The sequence below is a fragment of the Bactrocera tryoni genome, chromosome 2, assembly GCF_016617805.1.
Source record: "Bactrocera tryoni isolate S06 chromosome 2, CSIRO_BtryS06_freeze2, whole genome shotgun sequence".
NCBI classification, from domain to species: domain Eukaryota; kingdom Metazoa; phylum Arthropoda; class Insecta; order Diptera; family Tephritidae; genus Bactrocera; species Bactrocera tryoni.
The window spans coordinates 57,479,479-57,505,916 of NC_052500.1; the positions used below are offsets into that span (position 1 = coordinate 57,479,479).

General features: G+C 34.6%; 1 pseudogene; it reads right to left on the reverse strand.

Annotated features, from left to right (window-relative positions):
• LOC120768779 overlaps positions 1-25,345 on the reverse strand; it is a 64,497-nt pseudogene extending 39,152 nt beyond the window's left edge.
• Between the last annotated feature and the right edge of the window lie 1,093 nt (positions 25,346-26,438).

Here is a 26,438-nt window from a genome sequence, read left to right on the forward strand (position 1 = left end):
AAAATTTTACATAATCAGGTTTACTGCTCACTTTTTCACGTACGAAACAATGAATGAGCACAGCGTTAATTTACAAAAAGCGAAAAATTTTACATAATCATGTTTACTGCTCACTTTTTCATATACGAAACGATAAATAATTTTGACATTTCAAATATTTCATATTCCAAATCATCAATTGATGAGTTCATTTTGAATAAGATGAATTCCATTTTGACCATAAAAACCTCCTCATCAAAATAACGTGACGCAATGATTTCCAAAAATTGCATTGCGTCCAAAGTTTGGTCAGGAATTTTCGCTAAAATGAGTAATGACAGTGAAAAATAAAACAATGATAGCAAATCGATGATGATAGATACTGACTTCTTATTGCTCTCATTAAATGACGAAAAAGGGTCTTAACGGTTACTGATTTCAACAAACTGGCGTGTCTTGCTACATTTTAATTCATTAATTTATTATAAATACAAAATAATTTAATAATGCCTGAATATGCAAAATATACGCAGCAATAGCTGAATCATTAAAAAGCTCCATACTAACACAAACGCGAAAATCATCAGTACGTCGCAAAAAAAACAAATCAACAGCTCTTTGAATGAAAAGTATATATGCGAAATCTTTATATTTTAAAAACTGATGAACTCGGTCGAGTAAATAAAAACAAACGCATGAATAGAGAGACGTACGAAGAGACCGACGAAGAGACGGTTTATCCGGCATAAAAAATGGAGCAAACAATATACTTTAAAATTTTTGAAAATCGTACATTTCGAATTGTTCCACAGACAAATTATATCTTGGTTTGCATTTTTATACTCTCGCAACAATGTTGCTAACGAGAGTATTATAGTTTTGTTCACATAACGGTTGTTTGTAAGTCCTAAAACTAAAAGAGTCAGATATAGGGTTATGTATACCAAAGTGATCAGGGCGACGAGTAGAGTCGAAATCCGGATGTCTGTCTGTCCGTCCGTCCGTCTGTCCGTCCGTCTGTCCGTCCGTCCGTGCAAGCTGTAACTTGAGTAAAAATTGAGATATCATGATGAAACTTAGTACACGTATTTCTTGGCTCCATAAGAAGGTTAAGTTCGAAGATGGGCAAAATCGGCCCACTGCCACGCCCACAAAATGGCGGAAACCGAAAACCTATAAAGTGTCATAACTAAGCCATAAATAAAGATATTAAAGTGAAATTTGGCACAAAAGATCGCATTAGGGAGGGGCATATTTGGACGCAATTGTTTTGGAAAAGTGGGCGTGGCCCCGCCCCCTACTAAGTTTTTTGTACATATCTCGGAAACTACTATAGCTATGTCAACCAAACTCTACAGAGCCGTTTTTTCCAGGCATTTCCATACACAGTTCAAAAATGGAAGAAATCGGATAATAACCACGCCCACCTCCCATACAAAGGTTATGTTGAAAATCACTAAAAGTGCGTTAACCGACTAACAAAAAACGTCAGAAACACTAAATTTTACGAAAGAAGTGGCAGAAGGAAGCTGCATCCAGGCTTTTTTTAAAAATTGAAAATGGGCGTGGCGCCGCCCACTTATGGACCAAGAACCATATCTCAGGAACTACTAGACCGATTTCAATGAAATTCGGTATATAATATTTTCTTAACACCCTGATGACATGTACGAAATATGGGTGAAATCGGTTCACAACCACGCCTTCTTCCAATATAAAGCTATTTTGAATTCCATCTGATGCCTTCTCTGTATAATACGAGTATAAACATTAGGAACCAATGATGATAGCGGAATAAAACTTTACAAAAATACGGTATTTGAAAAATATTTAAATGACGGATAATGAAATCTCGATTATCACTTTACCATGCGAGAGTATAAAATGTTCGGTGACACCCGAACTTAGCCCTTCCTTACTTGTTTAAGTCTCATATAGTGTATACCAACACCCGCCTATAAATGCATTACTGTGGTCAGGTGATTACCTTAATGCCATTGTGAAGCAAACAGCCGACTAGCGATTTTTACGGGCCATTGAAAATGCTGTGAAATACATGTAAAGCAAAAGCTGAAATAAATTTAAATTTTATTCAACCGCCGCTCAGTATATGTTCACACGTTTACAGACTAAAGCTAAACACATATATTTATTCATATATTTTGTAGATGGCCAATTGGAAATTTCTTTTATTCTCACACCCACATGTTCGTCAAACGAGTTACTTTCCTAGGACTTCTTATCTTTAAATTTTTTTCACATAGTCCCCTATGATTTATAAGTGTTACAACAGCCAAGCTAAAACCATTTCACAGCTCCAAAATGTAATATTTTTTTATTGCCCCGGATATCTTAGTAAATTTCAATAGTGTCAAGTATCCAGATTAAGAATTTATTCTTTATTATGATATTTGGGAGGATGGAGTCATGTGTAGAAGTTGACGCAAGTGAGGAAAGTTCTCTGATCACCATTCACTTGGGAGTGGCCAGAAACGGTTCTTTTACATATGGCTCAAGCAGCTCACGACTTCCGGTCTTTGACCAAGTATCCTCTGGGTAGCTTAAGAATATCCGTTTGAAGGCGAGCTAAAGTGAGAAGGCGAAACACCCCCTATATAATGTTGTGCGCTGGGTTTGGGATCCGCCACGTAAAAAAAAACACCCAATGAAAAGACGCAACAAGCCAGACAGAAGAGAAGGACGATGTGACCAAGGATGCCTCCTATGAGCCCTTGGAGCACACCTATGAGCGCTGCCCCGGACACGATGACAAAATCGTGCTAGGCGTCTTTAACGCCAGGGTGGGCAAAGAAGTTATCTTTGGCACTACGGTCGGTAAATTCAGCCTCCACGGGAAAACAGCCCCAAATGGGTTTAGGCTTATCGGCTTCGCCGGGGCCGAAACATGGTTATCTGTAGTACTTGATTCCAGCACAAGAAGACTCATCAAGCCACCTGGCTGTCTCCGGATCGAAAAACCACCAACCAGATCGATCATGTTGTGATAGACAGAAGACAGTGCCCGACCATGAAGAACAACAAAGCAGCGGGGGCCGATGGATTACCGGCCGTGCTATTCAAACACGGCGGCGAAGAACTGATAAGGAGCATGCATTAGCTTCTTTGTAAAATATAGTCAGATGAAAGCATGCCCAGCGATTGGAATTTAAGTGTGCTATGCCCAATCCACAAAAAGGGAGCCCCCACAATTTGCGCCAACTACCGTGGGATAAGCCTCCTTAACATCGCGTATAAGGTTCTATCGCGCGTATTGTGCGAAAGATTAAAGCCTACTGTCAACAAACTGATTAGACCTTATCAGTGTGGCTTTAAACCTGGAAAATCAACAACCGAGCAGATATTCACCATGCACCAAATTTTGGAGAAGACTCGTGAAAGGAGCATTGACACACACCACCTCTTCGTCGATTACAAAGCTGCTATCGGCAGCACGAAAAGGAGCTGACTTTATGCCGCGATGTCTGAATTTGGTATCCCGCAAAACTAATACGGCTGTGTAAACTGATATCGACTAACACCAAAAGCTCCGTCAAGATCGGGAAGGACCTCTCCGAGCCATTCGATACCAAACGAGGTTTCAGACAAGGCAACTCCCTATCGTGCGACTTCTTCAACCAGCTGCTGGAGAAAATAATTCGAGCTGCAGAACTTAATCGAGCAGCTACAATCTTTTATATAAACTATAAACTGTACGAGATATACGACGACATTGACATAGTTCAGCGAATTAAAAGACAGCGGCTACGCTGGCTAGGTCATGTTGTCCGAATGAACGAAAACACCTCAGCTCTGAAAGTATACCAATTGGCGCCATGTAGCTAAAGGAAGAAACGACTGGCGCGCTGTTGTTAACTCGGCTATAATAGCGTAAGCGGTGTCTACGCCAATTAGGAAAAAGAAGATATTTGAGCTTCTTATATTTTGACCAGGCTTTTTAGTTAAAAAATTAAGTTTTCCAATCAGTTTTACGGTTCCGTGCTTCCTTTTCGCTTATAAAACGTGATCCCACGACAAGTTTGAAAATTTAATAAAAATCGAAATTGGAAATATCTATACTGTAATAAATGACAAGTTTTGCTCAATATTTGCGTTTTTTGTTTCGAAAGTAATGCGTATGCGCTAAGAAGCAATGATGTCTCCAATTTCCGTGAAATTTGTACAATATTTATTTTTGGGGAAGTGAAAGATCGGATGCAAAAACTAAACTAAATTTATTTTGTCAAAATGAATCTAAATTTTAAACTCGATCCAATTCAGAATGGTAAAGCTATTTGTCAAAGTGTTGGACATGGATTGATATTGTTTTAGTCATAATTATAGAAATTTTCCAAAGATAGAAAAGTTGGAAGGTGAGTCCTGAAATGCAGCAATTTATTAAAGATACAATTATTATCAAAGTTATGATTGTTTCGGAAAATTAAGTGTGGGAAGTGTTTTTGTTGATAGTCCAATATTTCGCATAAAGCACTAAATTAGGAAGGAAATTTGCATAATATTCGTCCAAACTTTAAGATTTTAGCAGAAAATATAAGCAGAGTTAGATAAATAAATTTTTGAAAATGTAGATAACTATAGACAGAAACAGTTCCACTCAAATGTAGAAATTAAGGAAGAAAGGCACTAATTACTGATCGCCACTATTTAATATTTTTTTTGAACGCCTAACAGCAAGCACTGTTATTTTAATGAAAATCTTTTTTTTTATAGAAAGTAAAAAAATCATCACAATTTTATATTTGGAGTGTATATTCTAGCAAAATAATCACGCTTGTTGTAGGTATATAAATACATATATACTGACCAAAGCGTCTTCTTGGCAGTAGAATTCGTAATTGTAATCATTGCATTGTCGCACTTTTTGCTTCTGGTCAACTACTGTGGAGATAGCCCGGATATATAATGCAAATTTGGAAAGAGTTAGTTAGAGTTTAGTGAATACGATAAAAAAGTGTTGGAAGAACCACTCTTGTTAATACCGAACTGAAATGAATTAATTGCCGATTGAGCGATGTATAACGCGAAACTTGCAAAATACAAGTTCGAGATAAGGAAGGGCTTCTGCGAAAAAATGGAGGGCTGTTATGAAGCTTCAGGGGCGTCCTCAGGAAGAACCTATATACGATATCTTAAGGACACAAGTGGAAAGTAGGCCCTAAACAGCATATAATATATATATATGCTGAAGATTCGTAATGTTTACTTTCCGAGATATAAGCGTATACCACTGAAGAAATGCGGCCACTTCTCAAGGTGATGTTCCTTCTCCTTTCCCATGGAGCGTCAATGCTCCACAAACTTTGCTTTGCAGACGATGTTGCACTTAAAGTCAGGGGAATGTTCCTGAATGGATCGGAAGCATCCCTTTGCGCTCTCCAAATTTTCTTTCCCAATATCGAGGGCAAAGCTAGGAATCCATTGATAACTTAGCCTTGTACTATTGCAGAAGAGCTGTGGTAACAAGTAAGGTATCTCACCAACAGTAGTTCTTTTCCACTATGACACCACAGTCAAGCCCATTATATTGTAGGGGTTTTTGTGTGGATGGAGACCATAAAAAAGATCACACTTGAAAACGCGAGAGTAGTTACAGTCCATAGATATATCCGAAAAGTTTTTGGGCATGAAAATTGTTACCAGAATATAGGTTTCTGCAAGTTTGAATAGTCGGTAATCCTAGCAGACTATGATATCATATTGGATCTCATTATGGAGTCACCAAACCAAGCGCTGGTGGCATTTTCTCTGCGCGTATACAAAAGATGTTGTATATCTACTGGAGGAGAGGAAAAGTGTTCTTTTTTACGGATTGACCAAAGTTTGAGAGCGGCTGGTGGATGAGTATTATGGCGATAGATTTACTACTATGAAGGGCAGCCTTTTTCACAAAAGTCACTACTGTATGGAGGCGAGTCCACAGCCAAATAATAGGTAACTGCAAACTTGCTGAGCTAATAATAAAATACATCGTAGCCCCGTTATCAGGGAACAGGATTGGCTGCTTAGCACTCTTCGTGTATTCCACTTTGTGGGAGCTTGCCAGCGCTGTGCTTAGAAACCATTTGCTTTAATCAGTTCCCTCTTTGTCGCAATTTCAGTGATTCTTTCTCAGTATTGGACGTCAAAATAGGTCATTCCCCTAAAGGCGACCACCTTGTAAGGTTGAGAGTTTTGGAATCTTAACTGTAGAAACCATTTGGAGGAAGACGAGGTTGAAACATCTCAGCACTTACTTCTTCATTGTCCAGCCTTTGTGAGATTAAGGCTTAAACTCTTGTGAGGTCACTCAGTAACGAGCTGGTGGTAAAAGAAATTAAATGTCTAAGTAGATTTGGCCTCGAGGCTGACTTATATAACTACAGGAATGTAAGGAATACTTTATAAATAGAGTTTGTGAAAAATTTATAATTTTAGTTGTGGACAAAATAACTTACCAAAATGATGCGCTATATGATCGCGCTCCTCTGACTCCTCTGGTACACTGGTACACCACTAATGCCAGCATCATGATCAAAGGCATGCATATCCATATTCTTCAAATCCACATTTTCCAAACTGCCACTACTGTCTCCTCCACCCCCTTCACCACCATCGTGATAGTGGTTTTGGCCACGCATTTCGATGGTGAAGGTGTGTGCAATGGCATCACCAGCTGTGGCGGTCTCATGCGTGCCATAAGCAAGCGGCAGTAAACTACCACCAGCATCTCCGCCATCGCCACGGCACTACCAGAAGCTGTTAATACAAATTGCGGTAATCAACAACAAAAATTTTTTTATTTTACTTTCCCGTTTCATTTTCATTAAACACGTTGGCTGCGGTACTATATTTGTTGAATCGTTCTTGCCGCTTTAGCATGCATCGTTCGCATTCTATGCTGTGCAAAGGTAATCATGTTCGCCGGTTTTGTTGTTCGCGTCGCAGGCAGTTTTACTTGGACCGTTTTAGAGTTTATCACGTTACGCGTTTGCCGATGTCACAATGTTTTCACGATATTTGGCGCCTTAATTTTATTATTGCGGCAATTATTACATTTATGTACATTTATTTACATCCACTGAGAGTAATGTATGCTAAAACAGCTGTGACGTTCGCTTGGCTTGTATATTTTAGTTTTTCTTTTTGGAATCATCAGAAATTAATAGGCGAATAGATTATGACAATTAGTACCACATTTTGCTGTGAGTAGCTTATGTTATTTCATTTTCAAATTTTTAGGCTACATATTTGCTCACAAATTCTCTATAACTTTTACCACTTTTTGATGATATCTCTCGAAATCTGAAAGCAGATACAGAAAAATATGATGAAAGTTTATACATAAAATTTTGTTTAGTAATTACATAATAAATATATTTTTGCTATTTATATAAATTTACCATAGCAAATCGATAATGTAAATAATTTTACTAAAAAATATTTGAAATCGTTTGAACTTTTCGAGAAATTTTAAGGTTCACATCTTAGGTGTGATTGCTAAGTGAAAGTCTTTCACCAAGGTCGCAGTTAGACGTTAACCATTCTTTCTTTCAGCTATTGCTGAACAACAAGTGAACTTTGCCAACATATACCAGTTACAATTTTTCTGTATACTATATGGGAGTAGATTTTTCTAAAACTTTTTTGAATTTTTCTTCATCTTTCTTGAATGCATAATACATTGACAAAAAAGTTGTAAATAAAAAAAATAAAATATTTAATTACTCATCATTACTTAATTATTCGCCTTCAAAGTAATCCTATTCAGATGTAATATACTTATGCCAACGATTTTTCCAACCCTTGAAACACTTTTTGGAATCCATTCCGACGATTGTTGACTCGTTTTCATGTCAACCTCATATACCCATGTCTCATCGGTAGATACATTGTTCTCCGCGGATGGGTATCGGAATTCGCAAGATCAATTATATTCAGAGAGACGGTTTCACGGTATTCTTTTAGAAAAAAATTCAGTTTTATCGGTACGAGTCGAGCAAGAACGCGTTTCATACTCAAAATATAAATCAAAATCATTCAAACGAACTCGCGAGAGTTGTCGAGGTCTTTTGTCATTTCTCTTGGCATATCTTTAACACTTGCCTGACGATTTTTTTTTTGTTGTACTGAATACCTAAGCAAATTTTGATGCTTTCATATGTCTCGATTTCGAACTCATTCAAGAAAATTTATTGCTGTTATTTTTGAGATAATTTTATATCGAATATTTTAATAAATATTGACTTGATAGTATTTAACAACTTATTATGCAGTCATGATTAGGGTGGACCTTTACGCGCATGTAAACATAAAGTGTTCTTTACTCTCAGGCTTCTTACCAAAAATATGCGGAAAATTAACCTTAAGATGTTAAGGATTTACTGAAACTCATACGTTGAGATATCTAGAATTACAGTCTATAAAGTGTCTTATTATACTTAATTAAAATCTCGCTTTCGTTTCAAAATAATTCGCATGAACTACTCAGAAACAATGATGTCGCCAAAAATGCAAATAACCGTGCAATCTACCAATAGATCTGAATTTGAGTATGAATTATGTTCACCGAAGTTTTTTTCTTAAAATAAGCCCAGTGATTTAGTTAGAAATAGATGAAGTTATGAATGGAAGCAAGTTGGCAAACCGTTGGATGTGAAGCGATATTGATGTAATGAAATTTGTAAAAGATTGCCGAACTTACTGTGGGAAAGTTGAGAGGTTGAATATTTGATAGTCCTCAAATACGACGAAGTAATTTATGAAAAATAAACATTACATCAAGGTTATAATTGTTCCGGAATTCGATGCTTGAAAAGGGTTTGTGTTTATAGTCAAAAATTTTCTAGGTAACTAAATATTACGAACCAAACTATGAAGAAATTGACCAAAATATGCAAGCTGACAGTTTGGACTATAAAAGTAAAATTGAGTATCAATTTAGACTATTTCCGCAATAATCTGACTAAATTTTTGTATCATTTTGGAAAATTGTAAAAGGAGAACAGCTCTGCTGGGATCTAAACTTGATGGAAGAAAAGTTTCAAGGTCGATGGGATTGACAAATTATGGCAGAATATTGTTGATCCTCATACAGAGATTGTCAACTGGGAAATTATAAAAAAAGCTAACAAAATAAGTTTAATTGAGTTATAAAATATATTTTCAACATTTGTCTCCCTGTTTACTTCGACGCATGTTTACAGAGAACTCACATTATAAATTTGTCTGTAATTTTTTCATGTTTTGTAATTTTTGTGATGCAAAATGAAAATAAAGATTTAAAACTGACCGAAATCTAATCTTACAAACTCAGTGTTAATGAAGGCTAAAATATATCTTAAATCGTTCTTATATCTAGAACAACAAAATTACTGTAGACCTGTGTAATCATTATACATTTTTTTAGCTTCATCTTCATTCAAAACAGTGTCCTTAAAATAATTCAACGTGTAGCTAGAAATATCAAACATGGATGCTATCAGGTTAGGTTAAGAGATCGTTCCTAACAGATACTTGTTCCAAAGGATACAAACTTTTTTTGATTTTTCTCAACATAGCTGCAAATAAAGCGATTCTTATTCCTACTAACTATAAATTGGATCATTCTATGCAAGTTACAATTTAAACAGTCACGAATACTTTTGTTTCTATCATATGATTTATTTTGTTGTATTCAATCTGATATCTTTTTTTTCTTTGTTTTGTTAACATTCATAACATTCAATATGTCGTAAGACAATAAGTAAATGTAATTGATTAATGTGATTCACATTGATGCATTAAGTGCAATTTGGCCTTAATATAACGTTATTTAGTAACTAGCATTTATTAAGCTAAATGAATGTGTAAAATGTGTATCAATATTATTACAATGTGTATTATTTTATACTTAGATAGTTCTTACGATCTAAATGGCAGGTCTAGAGGATGTAGTCTTTTCAATCGTCGTGTGTCATCGCTGTTGTCTAATAAGTTTATAGCGTATGGGTTAGGATGCCAGTTTATTCTTGTTATGTACTTTGAGCTGTATCTTTTTGTTTCAGCAATTACCATAGGCATTCTCAGATCCTTATGGAGATGAATATTTTTAATGTACCACGGAGCGTTAGTGAGAAGTCTAAGGGTTTTTGACTGGAACCTTTGAATTAAGTATGTCTATGTTGGATCTACTTGCTGTATCCCAGATTTGAATGCCATAAGACCATACGGGTTTCAACAGAGTTTTATAGAGAAGAATTTTGTTTTGTAAACTAAGTTTAGACTTAGGGCCAAGCAACAAATACATTATTCTACTTTTAATTTTGAGCTGCGTTCTATTGGCTCTAATATGTTCACACCAAGTAAGCCGTTTATCTGAATGTAATCCGAGATATTTTAATATTTTACACAATTGGACTTTGGAATTAAAACATTATTAATACTCACACAGGGACACTCTTCCTTCCTCAATCTGCTGTTTCATTTTCAAGTTACTTAGTTAGGTATATGAATAATTATTTTTATATTATTAATCATGACAGTTATGCTAGTTGAATTTGTGTGACCCAACAGAACAGCTATATCGGCAATTGTCATCACTTCTTTGCCGTCACTACCTAAAGAAACTACATTATACAGTTTGGGCAATCAAGATAATATAATCACGTCACAAAAAAGGAACAAAGGAAACCACAATTAAATGGACACGAAATGAACATTTTAGCATAGAATATAACTGTAGAACAGTTAACAATGAATGCAACTCCAAACTAAAAGCGACAAAAGCCAAACAGTGGCAAAAAAAAAACAAATAGAGATAAGGACCGAATGGACAACAACAAAAATATAGGTTAAGTGAAAAGTAGACAAAAGATTGTGTATTAAATTTGGAAAGAGTTGGTTGCTGACATGTTTTTATGGAAGCTAAATTTCTAGAGAATGGGAACATATTGAAAAGTGGCCATAGATGGCGCCACTAGAATCAAATCCATATCATTTTTAGTTAGACCCAAACTTCAAATGACGCGTGTATAAAGCCGGATAACTACATTGTTTAAGAGGTGACATGGGTTTCCTCGGATAAAAAACAGCATTTTTTTAACAATTTTTTCTCATATAAGAATGAAGTGTTCTGTTAAATTTTTTTATTATTACAAACATACATTATTAACAAAGAAGAAATTCTTAAATTTTTCCAAAAAAATATTTTAAACTTAATCAATGCGACGTCATTTCTGGTGACCTCTCGAAAACAAGATTCTTGCAGGATCATCTAAGCTAAAAAAATACGTGTTTTGGTTTAAACCTTTACTGATAGCATGAGGAAGAAAAAAAATTGAAAATTGGAATTTTGGCAAAAATTTTTACAAAGAAATGAAAATTTCGTAAAATTTTTTTTCATACAGATGTAATCGAAAAAAAGAAGTCCTCCATCCAAGTATTTAAAAATTGTATCTCAAAACCCTGTGTAAAATTTCCTTAAGATGAGTTGAGTAGTTCTTGAGAAATCTTGTCAACCGACTTCAAAAACACAGTTTGCCTTGCTAGCCTCAAGCGCACAAGTTCTCAAGGCTGTATCTCTGAAACTATCACTTGGATCAACTTGAAAATGCGGGACAATATTCTAAAGGTATGGAAGAATTAAATAAGTGTATAAAAATATCGATCTTTTCAAACCCGTAAACCCATATGTTCGCTTAATATAACATTTTGAGTGAATCAATTTTTGTTGTTAAGAAAAAAATAGATAAAAAGGAAATTCGCTTATTGATAAAATGTTGTTTTTTGAAGGTGAAAATACAGTTGAAGCAAACACTCAGCTTGATGAAGAGTTTCCGAACACAGCCCCAGGATAACTGGCCATTAAAGATTGGTAGGCTAAGTTAGACGCGGTAAAATGAGCATCATTTATTAATATTTAGGCATGAGGAAGCTCAATATAGCGGGTGCCTCGCAAGCTCACTTTTGATCAAAACGAATGACGAATTAATGGTCCGAAGCAGTGTTTCGAGATATTGAAGCGTAATAAACCCGAGTTTTTGCGTTGATATGTGACAATGCATGAAACATGGTTCCAAGGTTTCACTTCGAAGACCAATCGATAGTCATCCGAGTGACCTGCACGCGATGGACCACGTACCACGTCACAAGTCAGTGAAAACGATGGGAAAAATCGATGATTGGGCTTCGAAATGCTTCCGCGTCGACTGTATTTCTCAGATCTACTACCCTTCCATTATTATCTGTTCTCAAATCTCAAAAGAATCATCGCTGGGAAGAAATTTCGAATGAAGAGGTGATCGATGAAACTGAGGCCTAATACTTGTTAAGTAGCGTGAAGGTTTTATTAAAATTTATTTAATTAGAAAAAACATTGCAAGAAGTAGCTTCCAAGAAGAAAAGAAGAAGAAGAGGGAAAGCGTACAAACTCATTGCACAAACATATATATTTGTTCATATATTTAAGCATTCATACGCTTTTTAACTTACTAAAACGTGGTATTAAAGTAGAGAAAGCTGCTTAGCGGCTAACTTTGCGACTACTTATATTCCAACTCTGAACAGTTTTGCTGTTTTGCTTTTGAAATAGTTAATTTAAAGCCTGAATGCTTAGCCTTAGTTCCAAGCGAGCAGTACAGTAAGCGGCATTCGCGTAGAAGCGGTAAAAGGGAATCGACGCTCAACCAGTTACTTGCTTTAAATTTCCTTTTTCTGTAACTTCTAACTACGTTTCGAAATATTGTCAGAATTAAAAACTACCGTTAAGTGAATTCACTGATGCGTTGATGTTGTGATGCGTTAATGAATGCACAGAATGCACTGGAAGAAATTTCACAATTGAGCAACATTTAATGTAATCGACAATATTTTTATTTTTTACGTTATATATCTGAAATTTTGTACCTGTCCTCAAAAAGCACTTGCATAAGCTTGCTGAAAATATTCAACATCAAAACTAAGTGTATAAGTCTTTTAAATTTTTTTCTAATTCCTTTGCTTTTCATTGCGATCTAACTGTCCTATTCCAAACAACATTAATATTACATTAGCGGTCATTTAGTTACTAAATGTATATAATCTGATGCAGAATTCAGAAAACTGTAATCCCAACAAAATGAATAAAATGTGTTAATTCTTTGACTTAAACGGTGTTTAAGACACACACAGTGACAAAAAAAAAGGTGTTGAAGCTAGTCGGCAGTTCATATACATAAATAATGGCGAAAACTGAAATAACTTGCATATCGGCTAGGCCAGGCCTGTCCAACATACGGCCCCCGGGCCACCATCCGGCCCGCATAGGCTCTTCATCCGGCCCGCCATCTCTTAGAGCCTTTGGGTATCCCAGTTGTATAGGCCTGAAAGTTAATTTTATACGCGCAAGAGGGCTTAACCACAGACAGTTCCAGGCTTTTCTGGCTGATGTCGGTTCAGATCACGAAGACATTGTATACTTCAGTCGCGTTCGCTGGCTCAGCAGAGCAGCTACACTAAAACGATTCTATTCCCTGCTGAAGATTTTTCTTGACAACAAAGACCAAAAAATTACTTTCCTTACTGATGAGCAGTGGTTGGCTGATCTGGCTTTCGTAGTTGATATAACTAAATATCTTTCTGAGCTTAACTTGAAACTGCAAGGGAAAGACCAACTATGCACACAGTTATACGAACAGGTTCTAGCTTTCACAAAAAAGCTTTTGTTGTTGGAAAAGCAGCTGGAACAAAAGCAGTTGATTCATTGGGAGACCTTATGTACAAGAAAGGAAGATACTTTGGATTTTGACAAGTACGTGCTGATGATAAAAAGATTAAGGAACGAGTTTGACGACAGATTCGCTGACTTCAAATCACAAACTCCCTGCATGAAAGAATCCATTTCAAATCCATTTGATGTTGAAATTGAAGGCTCTGCGCTGAATTCAAAGCTGAAGTTAATAGAATTGCAAAGCAGCTCTCATCCAAAAACAGCATATAATAATTGTCTTCCTAACTTAATTGAATTTTACAAAAAATATATTACACCCAGTCAATACCCAAACCTTACTAAGCTGGCTATTCAACAAATTTCTTTATTTGGTAGTACATATGTTTGCGAGCAGCTGTTTTCTCGCATGAAATTTAACAAATCAAAAACCAGATCATCTTTATTAGAAAGCCATCTTAAAGGCATTTTGGGCATAGCCACTTCTAAAACTCCAGCTGACATAGATGCGCTGTGCAAACAAAAAAAATGTCAGACATCTCATTAATTAGATTTTAAGAATAAGAATATCTTTATATGCTAAGGCCATAGTTACATTAATAATAATATATTAAGATTTCTGTGATGCTGCTTTTTATAAATAAATAAATATACCAAAACTGAAAGTCATTTTATTTTTTTTGGCCCGCTACGGTTATGAAAATGCTAAACCTGGCCCTTCACAAAATTATGTTGGACGGGCCTGGGCTAGGCAGTGTGTTGCCTGACGAGAATCATTAGTGCTGAGAAATTATTGGTGTGGAATTTTTGTTGCTCAGTAATGGTTGTTGTAGTGGGCGCTTTTCGGAGCGTTTAAGAGTTTTTTTAGTTGTTTGCGTGACGTTTATTATTATTATAATGTATTTTTCGCATGGTATTTCTTTATACTCTTAAAAGAATGTATACGAATTTATAAAAACTAATCATATAAATAATCAGATGATTGGGGTTTTTTTTTATTTATATCATAGCTCGGTCTTGTGTTTTTAAGATCACAAGTTATAAATTTAAACATATTCGCTCAATATACTAATTGACTTTCAAACATGAAGAGCAGTGGAATTAGAAAATATTTAAAATTTCCATTCGAATTTTGAAGGGCGTATAAATATAGAAAATAAAAGAACTCCTCTTCAAAATTTTAGGCAGTTATTGTGAAAAAAGAAAATAACAACTCAGTAATAAGTTTGCTAGAAGAACAAAACTGTCACTTTAAAATAAATGCAGCTGATTTGCTGTCAATAGATAAGTAAATACATACACCAGACAAGCAAATATAACTAATTCATTTGGGAGAATTTTCACAACAAATAAATCACACGCGATACGGTAACCGGTTGGCGTTTAGAATGCCATGTGACTCGCAGTTCTTTGGCATTTCCTTTCACGAACTTTTTTCGTTTTATCCGCTATTTTTTTAGTTGTGTTCATTATGGTGCAGTTAAAAATCTCTATAGTAAAAATCCATTCAAAAAGTTTGAAGGTATGAGACGATATTGTGCAAAATTCATTAACCCCACTATTTGTAAAACCTTTGCTTTGACAGAATGCTTATTGTTTGGATTGTGTGACTTTTCGGTTGCCTGGGTGCGGCGCTTATGATAAATGATGGCATTGAAAATTAGACTTGCATATACGAATATGAATTTAACTCATGATAGTTCATCAACGACCAGCAAAGTGTTCACTACGACTCGCTTAGCACCGCATCACCACCAAATAAACATACATATGTATGTCACAATTGGACAGCTTAAAAATGAAATATGCAGAAGCTCCACATAGCAGCAAATATGAACATCTGTTTATGAAAACTTAACTTTAACAAGCTTACGGCAAAAACTCTCTACGGTGAGATTCGTTAGTATATTTTATATAGATTTTTAGTTGTAGAAATTTACCACCATATGTGGTAATTATATTAAAACTGAAAAAAAAAAGAAATAAATAGAAAGCTTCGGGTGTAACGAAGGAATAACTATATTTTTATTGGTCATTTTGTATGGTAACTATATCTTATAGTAGCTCGATCTGAACGAGTTTCCCCAAATTCTGCAATTGCTTTAAATCATATTCAATGCCAATTTCATGAAGATATTTCTTCAACTAAAAAAGTTTCAGTTTGTGAAGAATATATGTGATCCAATGTCGCTGTCGAAAAATTAATAAATTTTTGAAGATAAAACGACGGAAAAGTCTTCATTCATTTAGTAGTAGCGGTAAAAAGTACATATATTTTTCCTTATTCTATTGTGGCTACTATTGAGCTACTTGGACACAATGTTGATGAATTTCCTTTAAACAAATTCTCAATTCAGGTAATTGGCACCGAAAGAGCGTGCGGAATCTCTTAATATAAATTATTTTTTATTACTTTGATGGAAAGTTATTGCTTGCTATAAATTCTTTTAAATGAAAAGTCGAACGGAGAAGAGAACAGGCAAAGGTGCCTTGGAACAACGACTATCGAGAACTATTTGAGCTTTAGATTGAGTTAAAAAATGAAAATTCAAATGTCAAACTCCTGTCACCATGCACCAAGTCAGGTGTATGGCGAGGGCGAATTATGCACTAAAAATAGCATTACTGAGCGCTCAACTTAAAATTACGATAAAAGATAAGGCGCCACCATTTTATATTTGTTTGTAAGCCATGATTCCAATGTATAGTATCATGTTTAAAAATTGATACCATCACAATTTGTGTTTTTTGAAGTCATTGAAGACTCTTGAAAAAACCTTCTGAAAATCTCGAAAGTTGCTTTACGAAAACTAAACCACCAGCTGTGGAACATAACTCATGAAATGACCAAGAGATTAAAATAAAAATAGTTGAAAATTTAACCAAAGAGAATCCGTCAGTCCGTGATCTATGTGGCTAAATAACGCTTAGTTTCAAGATTTCAGCAGTGAGAGCAGTCAATATAATTTATTAATTAAATGGTTTCATTAGAATTGAAAAGGAGAAAAATAAAAATTTATTACGCTGCTTAAAAAAGCAACGGCAGAAGCAAGAAAATTAGTAGAATTATATTTTTTTGGGATAATAAATAGTGATATGTTATAGATATATAATGTTTTATTAACTAGATAAACTCGAGCTTCTGACAACATTCTCTATTTACACGGTACAAAAGTTCATATACTATCTTCGTTATGAAGTTGATGCCTGTCAATATACAAACGCAATAATATTTTTTATTTATGCTTACAAGGTCTTTTCTCTTCTTCTTCTTAATAAGCATAGAAACCGCTTACGTGATTCTAGCCGAGTTAACAACAGCGCGCCAGTCGTCTTTCTCTCTTCGCTATGTGGCGCCAATTGGATATTCCAAGGCAAGCCAGGTCCTTCCCCACTTGGTCCTTCCAACGGAGTGGAGGTCTTCCTCTGCTTCCCCCGGCGGACACTGCGTCGAATACTTTCAGAGCTGGAGTAGCCCCTGTCTTTTAATTCGCCGCACTATGTCGATGTCGTCGTATATCTCATACAGCTCATCGTTATCGAATGCGGTATTCGCCGTGGCTAACGCGCAAAGGACCATAAATCTTTCGCAAAACTTTTCTCTCGAAAACTCGCAACGTCGACTCATCCGTTGTTGACAACGTCCAAGACTCTGCACTATATAGCAGGACGGGAATTATGAGTGACTTATAGAGTTTGGTTTTTGTTTGTCGAGAGAGGACTTTGCTTCTCAATTGCCTACTCAGTCCGATGTAGCACCTGTTGGCAAGAGTTATCCTGCGTTGGATTTCTAAGCTGACATTGTTGGTGGTGTTTACACTGGTTCCAAGATAAACGAAATTATCTACAACTTCAAAGTTATGACTGTCAACAGTGACGTGAGTGCCAAGTCGCGAGTGCGACGACTGTTTGTTTGATGACAGGAAATATTTCATTTTGTCCTCGTTCACTGCCAGACCCATTTTCTGTGCTTCCTTGTCCAGCCTGGAGAAAGCAGAACTAATGGCGCGGGTGTTGAGGCCGATGATATCAATATCATCGGCATACGCCAGCAGCTGCACACTCTTATAGAAGATGGTACCTTCTCCATTTAGTTCTGCAGCTCGAACTATTTTCTCCACAAGCAGGTTGAAAAAGTCGCACGATAGGGAGTCGCCTTGTCTGAAACCTCGTTTGGTTTCGAACGGCTCGGAGAGGTTCTTCCCGATCCTGACGGAGCTTTTCGTGTTGCTCAGCGTCAGTTTACACAGCCGTAGCTTCTTTTCGTGCTGTCGAAAGCAGCTTTGAAATCGACGAAGAGGTGGTGTGTGTCGATTCTCTTTTCACGGGTCTTTTCCAAGATTTGGCGCATGGTGAATATCTGGTCGGTTGTTGATTTTCCAGGTCTGAAGCCACACTGATAAGGTCCAATCAGTTTGTTGACGGTGGGCTTTAATCTTTCACACAATACGCTCGATAGAACCTTATATGCGATGTTGAGGAGGCTAATTCCACGGTAGTTGGCGCAGATTGTGGGGTCTCCTTTTTTATGGATTGGGCATAGCACACTTAAATTCCAGTCGTTGGGCATGCTTTCGTCCGACCATATTTTACAAAGAAGCTGATGCATGCTCCTTATCAGTTCTTCGCCGCCGTGTTTGAATAGTTCGGCCGGCAATCCGTCGGCCCCTGCCGCTTTGTTGTTCTTCAGGCAGGCGATTGCTATTCGAACTTCTTCATGGTCGGGCAATGGAACGTCTGTTCCATCGTCATCAAAAGTGGGGGTCTCTCATCCGAGGCTGTGGTTTCTTTGTCATTGGTACTGATTTTTACGAGGCGGGTCCCAAACCCAACGCACAACCCTATGCAGGGGATGTTTTGCCTTATCACTTTAGCTCGTCTTCAAACGGATGTTCTTAGGCTACCAAGAGGATACTTGGTCAAAGACCGGAAGTAGTGAGCTGCTTGAGCCATGTATAAAAGAATCGTTTCTGACCACTCACAAGTGAATGGCGATCAGATAACTTTCCTCACTTGCGTGAACTTCTACACATGACTCCATCCTCCTTTTACTCTTTACTATAACAAAATCGAATGCGCTTCAATTTTCGAGAACAAAAAATTGCTCTATACAGAGTTTTATGATATATGAATGATTTAATATAATTTAAAACCAACTTAACTTCTTCCAATTGCGGACATACAAAGTTGATTATCATCGATCTATACTGCTTTCCATTGACCGTAAGGGTGTTACCAGCTTCATTTCGAAAAAAAATATAGACCGATCATTCCCGCAGACAAAAAACCATACCATACTGTCAACTTTGGTGAATATAATGGTTGCTCATGAATAACTTGAGAATTTTCTTCGCACCAGAATCGACGGTTTTGTTGATTTACCACATTACACAGATGAAAATGAGACGACGACGAAAACGATAGTTTTGATAATACAAGTAAGCAATTTGTAAACGCTATTCTTATTTACATATATCTTTCCTTGATGAAATCGTAAATAATAAATATAACAAAATGAAAGAAACTTCAGATCATGACATATTAAAAATGACCGAAATCATATCAACCCTTTTGGAACAACTTACTGTGAGGGTATGAAAATTTACTTATTGAAAGCTACAAGGGACTTAACAACTTTTTATTTATATACATTTCGTTATAGTAAGTACTTGCTTCTAAATGCATAATTTAGGAAGAAATTAGAGTGAATGCTCTCTAATGCTTAGCCAATTTCGTCGAAAATGTTACCCATACGCACCGGTGATCATCATCTACACGCTCTCAATTTCCAATCAGATGTGTTGCGTATGCATACCGTTGGTAGAGTGTGTTTATGAATGCAAAACCGCATTCATTTGCGGTATCTATTAGCGGTAGCGGTCTGAATTTGATCACATACAATGCTATGCAAATTAGCATTTCACTATTTAAACTTCTACTTCTACTTCTTATGCATACATATGTGTGGCTGCACTAAAACCTACGTGTGTTTTGTGCCTGTTACTAAACGCTGCCGTTTAGCGTTAATTAAATGTGTTTGTTTCCGCTCTGTACATTTAACGTTTCTGTCAAAAAAATTGCAACAATTTTGGTTACTATTTCCTTCCTATATGTTGCAATGAATAAATATAATTTAAATCTAAGAACAAAATAAAAAAATAGTAGTCTACATTTAATTATGAATCGGACAATTAGTAAATTTTTGAATTATTAATGTGTAATAAAATTTATTTTTTACAACTTTTAGGTAGGTAGCTGGAGTGCCCATCTGACGAGGCCCATTGTTTAAAAGTCACCAAAATCCCCTAACGTTATTGTCTCATCTTTGAATAAGCTTGTGCTTATGATTAGGTGCATCAGCACGATAAGTTTTATCTGTGTAACCTCCGAAATATAGGGAAGACACCCTCTATAGTTTCGATTATGTTCCTATACTAAGCTTTGCTCTTTAATTCATATACAATTTTTAAATTAAATAAAATCGACTGTACGAATTTTTATTAAATAATCCTAATTAAATCGGAATCTAGCATTAGTGAGTTAATCTGACTAAAACATATATATTATTTTTAAGACAATCAGACAATTGATGATTGTGTCATTACAAGAAACACATTATTCCTGATACTATATTTCCGTAAAACTAGAATATGTTAACAAAAAAGCATTGCAGTGGGACGAGCTAGAGGTTCTCTTAGTTTCAACAGTTTGACAGAAATGTTAACTATTTTATTAAGCCCATATTCGTTAGATTATATGCATTGATATTGAAACTTATAAATAATGACATTGTAGCTAAAAATAATTCAAATGACAATCTTAAGTTACGCCTCTAAAACCATAGCGATCAGCGGGCTAAAATTTCTGATTTATACAAAAATTTGTTAGAAAGGAGACTAAACGATGTAATGCATCTTAAAAAAAACGTCTATGAAACGTGAGAGATGTCGAAACGTGGATTTATGCGTATGCGTCCCTATGCTCAGTCGACTACAAATTTAAAATTAGGCGAATCCAACAGAAGTTGCTCATGTGCGAAGCACTTCCAAGCGAATGTACTGTATATATTGTAACCATACCACTAGAATAAAGCAAATTCTAAGTAAAACACAGCCGTATGTTTCCCAGTTGTCTTTCAAGAAATTGGGAAAACTAATCACTCTTAACCACCATATTGCGAACTCTTACTCATCGACTTAAACAACTGCAATTTTAAACACACAAAATATATATTCTTTCAATTCCCGTACGTAAAAGATAAATTAATAGATAAACGTTTTTCGACATCTAAAGAGGCGGTTAATGAGTTCAGAACACATCTTTTGGACATTCGTCTATCAGAGTGGGTAAAGTGCTTAGAAAATTACTTCAAACGCATGCAAAAGCATCTTCATGGAAAATATTTTGAAAACAATCAGCAAATATCGTCACCTAAATTGCCAAACAACATATCATTACAAAATCGAAATTGAGTTTTATATTGCTTATAGTTAACTACATCATGGTAAATATTGTATATATAGCATTAAATTTTCAGCTTCCGCTGTCAGATTTATAGTAAATAATATGTAATAATTTTTTAACCAGAACTCATTTTTTTTTGAATATCAGTGGTTTTTATTATAAACGTCTTTTCCTCGCCTGTAAACTTATGAAAAGTGATTTAACATTATATTTCATTTTAAGTATGAAACGCGTTTTTCTACGAGGTTTGTATTTTGGTGTTGCAAGCAAATATGGTAAGCTATTCTCGTCTTTGCTTTGCATTATGCTGCAGCTACAACCCTAACAGAGCAGAAAAGCATGACCTCTCCGGATAGCGTATATTAATTTAATACGGACGATACGCACAGTTGTCAACAAGAGATAGTGAAGCCGTAGCATTTTATAGTAAAAACATTACAAACTCAAGCACATACGCAAACACAAGGAAAGAAAAATAACAACAAGACACTACTCTTTGCAGATAGCAACTTTGAAGTAGGTACATAAGTTTGCTTAACGAACTAATGTGAGCGTTAGCCAAACACTAAACTTGCAAAGCATATTAAAAGGAACACTGATTTTCTAACGCGCAAGGCTTTTTTCTGCTAATGAATAGGAAGAGTAGACAAAACAATAGAGTTGCAGCGAGGCTGATAGTGCAGGAACTGCATCACTGGGATTTGTTTATGCACACCTTGTAGGGATGTACGCTGTGCCTTTTTGTACACAGGAAAGCAATTTATTACGTATACGCCATGGCCCTTCCGCAAGTGCTAACGGCAAATGTGGCGCACTAAAACACGTTATTATTTTACAAACTTTGCTCAAATAATATTCTTCAATTCACTAACTGTTGTTGGTCGTTTTTTAATGCGCATTCACTGTGATCCTTGTGTTTGTACACAATTTAATTGTTTTATTTCTTTTATTTTATTTTATACCTTAATCTATTGCTTTTTGATAGTCATTATTATGTTAATTTAAATTAAATTAAAGAATTGTTATTTTCGATGAAAGAATTTCCAACAGTAATGAAATGAATTAGATTTAATTAACAGCAGATACCAAAAACCAGATATCTTAATTTATGCGACGGAATTTATTCAAAGTTACGTACAAACATGTAATATTTCTAATTACACAGCATAATTTTGCTTGAAGTTATTTTATTCAGTTTTAGTAATAAATTTCAGTTTAATTGAGACGACGAATTTTCGTTTAATTATGTTAATACTACGGCGATAAAGTAAAGGGAAAATGTCATTTAAAACTGTCGGGGAGCAGGATGGTAACACATGTAACATTCAATAATATTTTTCAATTTTTAGTTTTAATTATCTCCGAGTTGCAAATATTTTTGTAAACAACCGAAAAGTGAGTTTTTCAAACTAAGGTCCAAAAAGGCATTTACTATAACAAGTTCAAAGTAGTTCGAGAACGCGGTATTAACGCACATCAAACTGCTTGATCCTTGATTGATAATTAGAGACTTCGTTGTTAGTTAATTTGATAGAATAAATAAAGAGTTCACATTTTGTAAAATATAAAATTCGTATAAAATAATTCAGTTTACTATTTAATCACGGAGTATACTATACTACTGGGAAACTTTGAATGCAATTTTCTATCTTTTCGTTGAAGTATTCACTCACTTTTATACATATAGGGATTTATAAATGTTTTTAGTTTTTAAATAAATATCTAAAGTTAGTTGAATATACAAGAAATTGAAGTTGCTGTCAAATCCTGACCGTTCCAATATCTGGAAAAAAAAATCGACGCCAAATATTAAGGTTTGTTGCGGATATTATTAACCAAGCATTAGGTTGGGTTGTAGGGTTGATCATAAATCCATGGATCACACTTGGCCTGATATTCGTCCTTTGCACTATATGCTTTTTAATTGAATCAAGCAATACTCTAGACATGTATTGTGGCAGATAAATAGTCGGAAATTGTAAATAAAACGTAAAATATTTAGATATTGCCTTTCAAGTAATCTCTCCTATATAATACACTTATTCCAATGATTTTTCCAGTCCGCGAAACTCTTTCCATAAACATTTTTGGGATGGCCCTCAGCTCCTTTAACGAATCTTATTTCATCTCTACAATTGACTGAAAATAGATTCTACGGAGCGGAAAATTCTATTTGGGGAACACAAAAAAACACACGAAACAAAATCTGGTGAATTGGGTGGTTAATCGTTGGCCCAATGCAACGTTCCATTGTTTAAAATCTATGAATTGTTTTTCCACAATTCCGACCGATTTCGACTGATTTTCTTGCGCAAACGCCACATTGAATTCTCTATTGACCGTCTGTTCCTCCGGAATAAATTCATGATGCACCGAACCACGAATATCGAACAAAAAAGAGTGTATCATATTGACTTGTGAGCGACTTTGGCGTGGTATTTTTGGTTTCGGCTTGCTTTTTTTTACTCCATTCCGATTATTTTCGACTTGTTTGTTTGTTAAAAATACAAAATTTGTGTTAAAAATACAAAATTTTAGAAAAATTCTTCGTTCGATATTTTCATCTATTGTAAAAATTGCAACGCACTACTGAGGTGTACTGACTTAAGCAGTTGCTGTAAACAAACTGGTTAACAGATGACGCTCATATTTGGCAGAGTAATTATGAACCAACTTGGCAAAAACAATTTCATGAAATATCAGTTACATGGGGAATTTCAATACTGTATCCGGGTATTTTTGTCACAATGTATGTAGTTAAATAAAAAATTTCTTGGAGTCCAATAATATTTTTAGATATTTTACACCTTAAAATATTACACTATTTGATTCCGGTAAGTTGCACGTACAAAATTTTAGTTAGCACCCAAACTTAGCCTTTACTTATTTGTTTATTTTGGTTTATTTTTTCCCCTTTGTTTGCTCAATTTAATTTTTTATTAGCAATGGAATCGGTGCTTCTGGTCTTCACTTCAGCAATTTGTTCATCAATTTGTTATTTTAATTATGGAGAAAAATTTTCCAACAATATTAAGTTTATTAGATTTATTGAACACGAAATAACAGCATACTTTTTCAGATATTTAACTTTATGCGACGGAATTAAACCAGTATTATGCAGATTTGAGCTCACAACACAATTCTCTTTCAATTTAGTTCAATAAACTTTAATAATGTATTTGAGATTTGTCGAGTATAATATATTTAATAACATGAATACGGAATTTTTAATTAATTGGTATATTACTCTGTTAAGACATTTTTCTTGCCTTCTATGAAAGTATTTTTAGCAATTGCCACCAGTTTGACAAACTGAATTTAAAGAGTTAGTTGTTTCAATCTCTTTTGATTTGATCGGGCAAACAATTTTTTGACTTCGTTAAACTCATTTTCGGCTAGCTGTTAATGAAAATTTGAAATTAATCTTATGTTGCTCTTATAAAAAATATTAAGAGTTATTTGGCATGATTTATTTATCAAAAAATTTGCTAACTTGCTTTCCTTTAATTTCTGATCAAAAATTTCTAACTTTGCTTTTAAAAAATCTTGATTTTTTTTAACATGTAATTTATATTATTTTATAAATTTCTGCTTTGTATCATATCAAGATTTTTTGTTAAAGTGAACTTAAAATATGTATACCCAATTCTTCAACTTTTTAAAAAATTAGTTATAATTTCGTTTAATTTTATAATTTCTTTCTAATTTTTTTTGATTGTTTAATTTATATTTATTTTATTTCACTTTTTTATTTTTTTTTACTTTATTATATATTATTTGTCTTTTTGTTTTTCGTATTTCATTTTTTTTATATTACTCTTGTTAATAATTTTATTATGCTGTACTTATTAATTTATTCAACTTTCGAATATAAATGTTACACTTTTTTGGAGTTTTCTATTTTATTATAATTTATGGTTTTTATTTTATTTTATTCTAGTTTTTTTATTTTATTTTTATTTTGTTTATTTTTTATTTTACTCATTCTTACTATGTTTAATTAATTCATTCAACATATTATAATTTTTTTATGTGATTTTGTTTGATTTTATTTTACTTTTTTATAACATATATTAATTTCCTTTTTTCTAAAATTTTTCGTTTTCTTAATTACTAACTAACTGTTAGTCAGCTAATTTATTAAGCTATTTGCACTTCATAAATTTTCATTCACTTTCGAATTACCATTCAAAATTTTTCGATTCCTTGGCAGATTAAAATTTTATTTTGTAATACTTCACATTTTGTGCAAAAATAACATCACAATTATTTAAATTTTAATTCTTCTTTCTTCACACAACTTAACAATAACAAACGAACACGATTGCGGTACAGCTGCTCAAGCGTATTCGTGCAGTAATATCGAATTCAGCTTTAAACTCCACCGCAAACTTATTTCCACCTTCAACTTTGAACTGCGGCAATTCCACTGGCTTTATGCTTTCATATACATATGTATTATAAGTAACATACTTATATATTATATGTGCATATAGTAAACTAACACAAAGTTGTGCGCGCTATCGGTAAAATATTCAGCACCGTTATACAAACATTAACGCCGAAATCCAAAGAAAAACTAAACTAAATTGCAAACGACATGCACTAATGTTACGACCAAATTATATTGGCGAAGTCGTCCTATCGGCCAACCAACGAAGTGCGGAAACTACTAACGACGGCGCTGCTTAACGAAACCTCGAAAGGCTTAAACGAAGCATCAATTTGAGCGCACGAAGTCTGAATTGTATTTACAACTGTGTAGTTAAATGTGTGCGGGAAAAATTCAGTTTCGGCAGCTAACCAACGGCGACTGAAATTTGTTGGAGAAACGTTTAGCAAATTCGAATCACGAAATCAGCTCTTTGTTAGCTGACAAGTTCTCGCCAAATGGCAACCGCTTGTTGAATTCGCTTCTTTAGAATAATAGTATTTTAGTTAGTTAAGATGTTAATGTTAGTTAAGGTGAATCTTGTTTTAAAATTTTTATGTTCGAAAAAATGCATAACATACAGAGGTTTTTAATGTAAGTGAGTATAAACTTGAATCGACTACAAGTATAAGTAAGACACAACGGTAATAGTAATAAATAAATGTTTGAAGAAAAATTTCAAAATGTCTATAAATGTTGAGTGAGTGAATTAAACTTTAACTGAGTTTGCATAACAGTAGATATTGCTAAAAATATCTATACCTTTTGACAGAAATGCTTTAATTTTGATGGTTAACAGCGTGAAGGTTAGATTTTTAACATAAGAGAGTTAACCGATTTAGTATCAGAGTAAAAGTTACTTGCGGTAAGTAGATGTATGGAGAG